The sequence below is a fragment of the Camelina sativa genome, chromosome 6 (assembly GCF_030686135.1).
Source record: "Camelina sativa cultivar CO46 ecotype springtype chromosome 6, ASM3068613v1".
Classification (NCBI taxonomy): Eukaryota; Viridiplantae; Streptophyta; class Magnoliopsida; order Brassicales; family Brassicaceae; genus Camelina; species Camelina sativa.
Window position 1 is genome coordinate 12026783 of NC_141885.1, and position 10605 is coordinate 12037387.

Consider the following 10605-nt stretch of genomic DNA (forward strand, 5'->3'; position numbering starts at 1 on the left):
TATTAAGGGCACCATATGTGGAGTCTATCTTGTTTTTCATCTTTGTGAACTTAGTACTTTTTTCCATATCTCCAATAGCTTGGCCTTGTAGCAGTTGTTGAAGCATACTCTTCATCTCTTGATCTAGAGCAGGAGCTTGTTGGAGTTGTTGTGGAGGATAGACTTGAACCATAAACTTCTCATCATCACAAACAACAGGTACTTGCTTTTGTTGGGTTAGAAGTAGTTTATCTAGCTTCTCATCTAAGGCTTGTAGTTCCTTTGTATGCCCTTCCTCAGAATCAACACCTGCCCTTAAGCTGCTATCATATTCCTCACTATAATCTCCATTATACTGAGCAAAGTTCTCTATTAATTCCAAACCTCCAGCTACATCTCTATTCATGAAGCTTCCATTGGAGGCTGTGTCTAGGAGCATCTTGATATTGGGAAGAACACCTCTATACAAAGTACACAACAAATATTCACTGCTGAATCCATGATGTGGGCATTGTGTTTGATATCCTTTGAACCTCTCCCATGCCTCACAAAAGGTCTCATTGTTCTTTTGGAGAAATCCTGAAATTTCATTCCTCAAATATGCAATCCTTGAGCTAGTGAAGAACTTTGCAAGAAATACCTTCTTACAATCAATCCAAGAGGTGATTTTTCCAGAATGTAGAGTCTTCTCCCACTGATGTGCTTTATCTCCTAGAGAAAAAGGAAACAACCTCAGCTTCAAGGCATCCTCACTAACTCCATTTATATTGGTAAGGCTACAGCGCCTATCAAACTCATCAAGGTGTGCAAGTGGGTCTTCAGTAGGCAGGCCATGAAATCTGCTGCTCTTAACCATTGAGATCAGACTAGTCTTGATTGTGAAGGTTGTGTTGTGGATAGGAGGAGGCACTATCCCATATCTCTGAGTATGAGTAGTGGGAGCATCATTATCACCAATCTTCCTTCTCCTTTGAGGTTCATGCAGATTCTGTGGAAGTTCCATTTCCACCTCTTTTTCTGTTTTTTTTGAGACTCTGAGCAGGTGCTCGACCAGGTGCTCGAATTTGCTTTGAGGTACTCGGCCGAGTGCCTAGTCGAGTGGTACCTGAGAATCAAAACACAACACCAGAGCAAGAGAGAGGTGAGTAATAGAATCAAAAGTAACATAGATTAATCTTGAAACAATGAAATCTCGACTGGAACATATAAACACCCTAATGGCAACGGCGCCAATTGAAACAAGAATTTTTCTATCTTAACCTATGAATGAATGAATGATGACATGCAAACAAACAGACTTAGGCTAAGATGATCAAAATGTATGCAAGGTGTTTCAATACCCTTATGATGTTGTAGCATAAAGGATGTCAATCCATAAAGAGTGTGATATGTAAGCAGTCAAGATGTGATCAATGCATTCAAGTTAAGCCAAATATAATTATGATTTGTTTCTAACAACCTAATGACAATAATGAAATGCAATGAACTAAGGCAAATTAAGACAATACTAATGCTGAATTAAACTGTAGAACAAGTGCAATAAACAAGACTAAGCAGACTTAACTAATAAGCAGAAGAAAACATGAACAGAACAATGCATAAGCAAGAAAGTAAAATGGAGCTCGACCTAGCACTCGGTCGAGTGCATGGTCGAGTGGGAGGTCGAGTTGACAAGTGAATCAACAGAAACAGAGCAAATAATGAAAACAGAGCAAACAACAAGCAATTAACAATACTTAAACATGGAAATCAATAAACAAAGAAAATCCTAAGGATGGATTCATGGGATGGAATCAAGCTATGGCTATCTAAATTGGTCAACAAACCTCAATCAACAATGAGCTATCTCTAGACAATGATCTTCTAATACATGTTAATCCATTCTCATGACAATAACAATCAAGCCAAGATACTTCTTAGACCTAGTTCTCACTAGCTATTACATATCAAAGCAGGCATTAAAACCCAGATCATCAGTGTCAAAAATCACTTGAAACATCTAATCTCTTAGCATGCTTCATGATAATCTCTAGCATTAGCCTTATCTAACAACTTAGACATTGGTGTGATGCTAAGAAGCTTAAGATCTATCTTTACGCTCTCAGTATAAGAATAGCATAGAGCATATCTAATCTAGAAGAGATATATAACAATCAAGCTTGACCAATCTAAACAACCATAACCTTTACCCAGCCTAATCCATCCCTAAGATCCTAAGCCACTAATAAGATCTAAAAATCATCATGAAAAACACAAACCCAGAAATTAATGAAACTATCATGATTAGAAAGATGAGATAAAGATGAACAATATTGAACAAAGAAGTGAAAACAAATATTCAACAGATTCAAAGTTACGAAGGTTACAAATCTATGAAAATCTAGAGAAAAGTAAGAGATGATGCAATAAAATAAAAGAAGCTAAAAATGGCAAAAACTAGGTTATGAGGTGTCTACATGGTCTCCAAGGTCTCTATCTTCGGCCACAAGTGCCAGTACACATATATATAGTAAAGAGAGAGAAGTTCTAGTTAGCTGGAGGACAAAACAGAGAGGCGGCGGTCAGCTCGACCATGTGCTCGGTCGAGTGCATGGTCAAGTGGTTGGTCCGTCACGTAGCTCGAGTCTTCGATCTGGGATGATATCCGTTCAGTAAAATCGGGATAACTCTTGCAATACACCTCTGATTGCCTTTAAACCACCGGTATTAGAAAGGTATCTCAATTTCCTACAACTCTCATGAAGGAGCGGAAGCTGAATCGCAACGGAAGATCTTCATTTGGATCGATCTTTGAGGAGCTCGTTATGAATCCGACCGAGTGCTGTGGTCGAGTTGCCTTGCGAATCCACTTCCTGATACGTTCAGTCCTCTTGTTTAGCTCCAGAAATAACACCAAGTCCTTCCTTACCCTTTTAGAGCTCCATAACACCTAATAATACTCCAAATACACAAATGTATGCAATGCATGCTTCTAAACATCCTAAGTGTATATTTGGACATAAATGGCTATAAAACCTAAGGAATCATTTCTATATGATGCAAAACATGAACTAAACAAGGCCTTAAATATGGTAAAATATAGTAACATCACAAACCAGAGCTGTGTTTTCAACTACAACATCTTTTCGAGCAGCTCAAGCTTTAAAGCTGATTCATGGTGACTTGTGTGGACCGATCTCACCACCAACACCAGCTAATAATCGGTATATCTTTGTCCTTATTGATGTTTTTCGAGATATATGTGGAGAATGCTATTGAAGGAGAAAAGCGAGGCTTTCGATCGGTTTAAAAGGTTTAAAGAAGGAATTGAGAAGCAGACCGGACTGTCTATCAAAACCTTTCGCACCGATAGGAGAGGAGAGTTTATCTCGCTTGAGTTTAACCGATTCTGTGAAGGAAGTGGAGTCTCTAGACATTTAACTGCACCATATACTCCTCAACAAAATGGTGTAGTTGAAAGAAGAAACCGCACAGTAATGGAGATGACAAGAAGCTTGCTTAAAGCTATGAAATTGCCGAATGAACTATGGGGAGAGGCTGTACGTCATTCAATATATCTAATCAATCGAGTTGCTACCAAAGCTTTAGCGGGTCAGACTCCATATGAAAGTTTCACGAAGAGAAAGCCTAACATCGAGCATCTACGAGTGTTTGGCTGTGTGCTTATGCTAAAATCATTGGACCACATCTTAAGAAGTTGGATGATAGGTCGAGAACTTTGATTAATCTAGGGACAGAACCAGGTTCGAAAGCTTATAGGTTATATGATCCAGTTACAAGAAAAGAGTTTGTAAGCAGAGACGTCGTGTTTGACGAGACAAAAGTTTAGGATTGGTCGAATGCAGAAAACTAAACCAATGGAAAACAAGGAAGGTTTAAGCTATCTCATAATGGGTTTGTAGAAGAAGGAAACGAAGATGAGAACAATCAGGATGACAATGTCGAGCATCAAGAACCGGACCAAGAACCTTTAAACCAAGAAGAAGAGATAGAAGATGAACAAAATGAAGAAAACGTGGATCAAGTAGATGAAAATCAGAAAGTTGTCACAAGATATGGACCTGATATCAACAAACCTCAATACCTCAATGATTATGTTCTACTAGCTGAGCTGGAGAGTGAACGACTTCTACTTACCATAGATGGTGAACCAGAGTCTGTTTCTGAAGCTTTAAGTTTGCAAGAATGGGTTAGAGCGATGAAGGCTGAGCTGGAGTCTATTGCTAGAAATAAAACCTGGGAGCTAGTTGAGAAACCAGATGGTGTTAAACCAATAGGGTTGAAGTGGGTGTATAAAATAAAGAAGAAAGCGGATGGATCATTGAACAAGTTCAAGGCAAGACTTGTAGCAAAAGGTTATGTACAACAACAAGGAGTGGACTTCAAAGAAGCGTTTGCACATGTAGCTCGAATGGAAACTATTCGACTACTCATTGCTATTGCAGCTTCGAAGGGATGGGAGATTCATCACCTTGATGTGAAAACCGCATTCTTAAATGGTGACTTAAACGAGCTGGTTTATGTGTGCCAACCAGAAGGTTTTGTTAAACGAGGACAAGATGATCAAGTGTACAGACTACATAAGGCGTTGTATGGTCTACGTCAAGCTCCTAGAGCTTGGAACGTGAAGCTTGATCATGTTCTGAAGAAGATGAACTTTAAAAGATGCATAAAGGAGCCTACTGTGTATCTTAAGAGTGACAAGAAAGAAAGTCTGATAGTGGCAATCTATGTTGATGACTTGTTTGTGACAGGAACTTCACAAAGAGTCATTGATCAGTTTAAAAAGGATATGTCAAGAGAGTTTGAGATGTCAGACCTTGGGAAGTTGACATATTATCTTGGTATTGAAGTAGTACAAGGAGCAGATGGGATACGAATAAAACAAAAAGGTTATGCTCAAGGGATTCTTATTGATACTAAGATGAATTCGTGTAATTCAGCTCACATACCAATGGAGCCTGGTATGGATATCTCAAAGGCTGAAAAACAACCAGAAATTGATGCCACAAGATATAGAAGAACGATTGGGTGTTTAAGGTATCTACTTCACATACGCCTTGACTTAGCTTTTGCTGTAGGAGTTTTAAGCCGGTATATGCAGAGTGCGAGAGAGGTACATGGACAAGCTCTTAAACACTTGGTAAGGTACGTGAGAGGAACCACCAACTTAGGCTTGTTCTACAAGCGTGATGGGTTGAGTAATGTTGTTGGATACAGTGACAGTAGTTACAAAGCTGATATAGATGATGGAAGATGTATTGGAGGTCATATGTTCTATCTTGGTTCATCGTTAATCACTTGGACTTCACAAAAACAACACACAGTGGCGATGTCATCTTGTGAAGCGGAGTTTATGGCAGCTACAGAAGCAGCAAAGCAAGCCATATGGTTGAAGGAGTTTCTAAGAGAAATACTTAGTCTAGATGAGAAGATCTTACTAAGGATTGACAACAAGTCAGCTATCTCTCTAAGTAAGAATCCATTGTTCCATGGAAGGAGTAAACACATACTCACAAAGTATCACTTCATTCGTGAGTGTGTGGAGAATGATCAAATAGAATTGGAACATGTTCCTGGTGAGGAGCAGAAGGCATCCTCACTAAACCACTAGCAAGGATAAAATTCAGAGAAATGAGGAATCTAATCGGAGTACAAGAGATTGAAGCACCCGGAATTCAAGTTGGAATTAACGGGAAGAATGTTGGATAATTCCAACTTGAGGAAAAAGCTATCTCCTAGGAAGTTGCCAAAAGAGATAGATTAGGAAAAGGAAAAGTTCCTATTATCATTAAGTTGTGTAATGGTAATTCTAATAAGTTTAGGAAAAGTGTAAACCTATAAATATAATAGTCCATGGAGAGGTGTTCCATAAGACTTGAAAGAAATAGTTATTTAGTTTTTGAAAGAATTTTCTAAATCTAATAAGAAAGGTGTTCTTATATTTTTCAAGTTCTTAATATTAGAATATAAAGTTGGGACTAAAAGATCGGGATGCGGAGGAGTGTTTCATGATATTCACAGCAGCTTTAAATGACGAACCTGAAAAAGTGATTCGAGAATGTTGAGTAAGGTGGCAAACTTTGCATCAAACTCTAAAATCATAGACTTGGCAGAGCTGAGAATAGATGCAAATTAATAAGTTGTTTTTCCTCGGTTTTACTATTTGAAATAGTAGTAACAAATCATAAACTAACAAACTAAACAGCCCTAAGTACATAATAGATTTAATTGACTTTTGAAGAAATGATACAGCTACAGATGGATGACGATCATCACATGACTTACATCTTGAGCTTGGATGAACCTATGGGAAGCTTCAACAGATCCTCTGTTTTTTTGGGACCTTGTGCCCAATTTTTATTTTTTTCCACAAAACTATAAGGTTCTATTTTGCAATATTTCAAAATTTAGGATCCTAAATTACAAATGCAAAAGCACCGCCCACACTGCCTCTAAGCCGACCCTTTCCATTGTAGGTGCAACATAAACTTTCACCAACTCCATTTTCAGTCAGAAATGTGTAATTTGTTTGAGCTCATTTCCAGTTCCTTGATACTCCATAATACTAAGCATATTTACTTGGTTATTTGGGGGGGGGGGGGGGGGGGGGGTGTATGTCAACCCCAACAAACCGATGTCTACGTCCAAATGTGTAACGATGATGCAGATCCTAAAGCATCAAGAGGATCAAGACAACTTTAGATATATTCATGCCACAGTAATACATCTAAATAAAAAAAAAAATTCACATATCACACTAATTTTTTTTTTCATTGATTGACAAAGTCAACATGACTTTGCATAAAATAGCCACTAAGTAAAATAATGACGAAAATATCTCTGTAACTAAGTAATTAGTTTTGGTTTGGTTATCAAATTGTTACAAAAGTTTCTATAAAATAATAAAAAAAAGAGATAAAATTAAATATTTAAAGTTAAATGTAAAATTAAAAACAAAGAAAAGTAAGAAAAGAGAGAGAGAGCAGAACTTGAACCGTCAAATTCATCGTCTCACCAAAATATTTTGGTTATTTGGGAGGAAACAAACCAATGCCTTCGTCTTCGTCCAAATATGTAACGATGATGAAGATTCTGAAGCATCAAGAGGATCAATACTACTTTAATTTCATGCCACAGTAATACATATAAATAAAAGAAAATTTCAGATAACACACTAAACGATCTTTTTCTTTCATGGATTGAGAAAGTCAACATGGCTTTGAATAAAATAGCTACTAAGTAGAATACTAACGAAAATACCCCGGTAATTGAGTAATTGTTACATTTTTTTAGTTTCTATATATATAAAAAAAAAGATAAAATTTAATATTTGGAGTCTCCATAATTTTCCTTACCCGAAGATTCTTCGGTCATCAAATCAGAAAGCATATTGTTTTGGTTGGTCTTCTTGATCGCTCTTTAAATATTGTTGGCCCAAATTTTTTTTAATAAAATAAATAACAATAGCAGATATAAATCATTATTAAACAAATAACATTCAATAACTAATAAACCAATAATAACTCATCCACACAATTCCAAATAACTAAGTTATCAATAACATTCAATAACTAATAAACCAATAATAACTCATCCACACAATTCCAAATAACTAACTGATAACTCTCTAATTTAAATGTTTTTAGAATCCTTTTTTGTCTATATATTGCATTGTTTTTATCTTAACCTTAGCATTTTTAGGTCATTTACTGTAGTATTCCACATTTAGGCCATTGGGGGTGTTGCATTCTTGCATTTGCATATTTTGGACGAAAACAGATACTTAAGAGCCGAAAATGGGGAAAAACAAGGTCAAATCCGAGCATGTATCCAAAGGAGCTATGGAGCAGGAAGAACAATCCAAACACCAACCCGATCGAGGAGGAACTAAGAACAGAAAGAACAATCCAGGGACCTACCCGAAAAGCAACCCGAGCACATCCTCGTGCACCTCATCGAGCAGACCCTCGGGCAGGTCTGGGAGGCTAGGAATAATGGGTTTCCAAATATAGCACGATGTAGACCCTCAGAACAGAGAGCGAGAGCTTCTGGGAGAGATCGAGAGCGACTCATACTCTTTTCACTTTTGTTAGGGTTATTTTTATTTCTTTTTGCATTTTCTCTTAGATTTCTACTCTATACTCTTCTACTCTACTTCTACTTTTAATATAATGAAATTTTCGTTTATCTATGCTTTTATGTTTCTTGCAATGAGATCTGAGTAGTGTAGTAAAGTTTCAAGGAATGTGATAGACGATTTTGTGTTCTTGATCGGTTAAGATGTCTTAGCTTTTATATATATATGTTTTATAAAGATTAGTGTTCTTAATGCTATCAACAGACCGAGAAGTTGATATTAGATCTAAGGTGTTTTACCATCGAGAGGTGCAGATGAAATGCTTGAATCAATCAATGCTAGAGATTTACTCACTTAGCCTAAGAGATTAGATGAGTAAGGGGTTTATTGACAATAATGGATCGGTTTGTATTGCCTGCTTGGTCTTGTTTCTCCAACGAGAGTTGGGTAGGGAAGTGACTAAGGTTGATTGTTTCTATCACGAGAGTTTTTTAACAAGATTTTAGAGATTTATTGTCTAGGGAATATCTGCTTGAGGCGTGTAGGACATCTGCACTGATTAGGAACACTTAGGAGTCGAGTACCCCATCCTTAGGAGGTTTCGTATTTAGATTGGTTGCATTTTTATTCATAACTCGATCACTTACCCGAACAGGTACACGATCACCTGCTTCGAGTAGCCCTTTGAGCTGTTCTTGCTTATCTTCTTTAGTCGATCACCCCACCCGATCCTGTACTTGAATGCTTGCATCGAGTGCTTAGGTCATGTGGTTCTTGTTCTTTTGCTTTCTTTTGTTTATTTTAGGATTGTTAGATCAAACCCAACTATTGCTTGGCTTGACTTGCATAGTTCTGACCATATCTTATCTGCTAGCATAACAACCATTTGGATTGATAACCCTTTGTACCACAACTGCATAGGGAATTGATACCCTGGGTGAAAATCCTACTATCAATTTGGCGCCGTTGCCATTTGGTTGACTTTAATTTGCTACGTTTAGGATTTCAGCACTTGCTAGATCAAGTTCTATTTTCCACTTTTGTTAGTTACTGACTTGTTTATTTTCGTATTTGTTTGTCTTGCATTTCAGGTACAACCCGAGTACCCACCCGACCCGTCACTCGACCACCTTGATCGAGTTGACCCTCGTGTACTCACTCGATCAACTGTTTGTGCATGCAAACATGATCCAAAGGTAGCCAACACTTGAGTCCTTTCATCGACAACATCAACAGACCTAGGCTACTACGACAACAACAAGTCCAACAACCATTAAGGAGGATATGAACGGTCCACCAGCTCCTCCAGCGAGGACCAACATAGGAGCAGGAGATGCTCCATCTACTCACAATCTAAGAAATGGCATTGTGCCACCTGCTATCCAGAACAACAACTTTGAGATCAAGAGTAGTCTCATCCAGATGATACAAAGCACAAGTTTCATGGATTGCCAATGGAGGACCCGTTGGATCATCTAGATGATTTTGATAGGCTCTGTAGCCTCACCAAGATAAATAAAGTTAGTGAAGATGGATTCAAGCTCAGGCTTTTCCCATTCTCTTTGGGAGACAAAGCACACATCTGGGAGAAATCACTCCCCAAGGAGTCCATCACCACCTGGGAAGCATGCAAGAAGGCGTTTCTAGCCAAATTCTTCTCCAACTCTAGAACTGCAAGGCTGCAAAATGATATCTCCGGCTTTGTTCAGAAGAACAATGAGACGTTCAGCGAAGCTTGGGAACGTTTGAAGGGATACACTACCTGATGCCCTCATCATGGTTTCAGCAATGCTTCATTGCTAAGTACACTATACCGAGGAGTGTTCCCAAAGATACGGATGTTGCTGGACTCCACAAGCAATGGAAACTTCATCAACAAGGATGTCGACGAAGGTTGGGATCTAGTGGAGAACTTGGCTCAATCTGATGGGCATTACAATGAGGAGTACAATCGCACTATGCGATCCACTGGAGAGGAAGATGCCAAGTACAAGAGGGACATGAAAGCCCTAAATGACAAGTTGGATAAGCTCCTAAGCTAGCAGAAGCATGTCCATGCCATCTCAGAGGAAGAGCAGTTTCTGCAACAAGATGGGGAAAATGCTCAGCTTGAGGATGTGAACTACATCAACAATCCAGGAGGATACAACAAGGGGTACAACAACTACAAACCAAACCCGAACCTGTTCTACCATAAACCCAACGTTGCTAATCCTCAAGACCAAGTCTATCCATCTGGAGTCCAAGGGAACCAAGGCCATCAAAAGCCTTTTGTTCAATACAATCAAGGCTACGCTCCTAAGTAGCAGTACTCTGGCAACTACCAACCAATTGCACCACCCGGATTCCGACCACAATAAGGCCCACAGAACCAATCCCAAGAAGCTGATCTACGCGGACTGATTCAACAAATGATACAGATTCAAGCATCGGCTGCAATGGACAATGCCAAACGTTTTGCCGAGAAGAGCAACAAGATCGATTCTGGATACAACGAATTGACTGCTAAGTATGACTCTCTCAACACCAAGCTGATATACCTAGAG

At 38.5% G+C, this 10605-nt stretch overlaps 2 non-coding genes across 2 annotated transcripts; one reads left to right on the forward strand and one right to left on the reverse strand.

Moving 5' to 3' along the window:
• Positions 1-473: 473 nt before the first annotated feature.
• Positions 474-579, forward strand: LOC147942467 (small nucleolar RNA R71). Its single transcript, XR_015560547.1, has one exon. It is a non-coding gene; the product is annotated as a small nucleolar RNA R71 (small nucleolar RNA).
• Positions 580-9735: 9156 nt separating this feature from the next.
• LOC147942468 (small nucleolar RNA R71) lies at positions 9736-9842 on the reverse strand. Its single transcript, XR_015560552.1, has one exon. It is a non-coding gene; the product is annotated as a small nucleolar RNA R71 (small nucleolar RNA).
• Between the last annotated feature and the right edge of the window lie 763 nt (positions 9843-10605).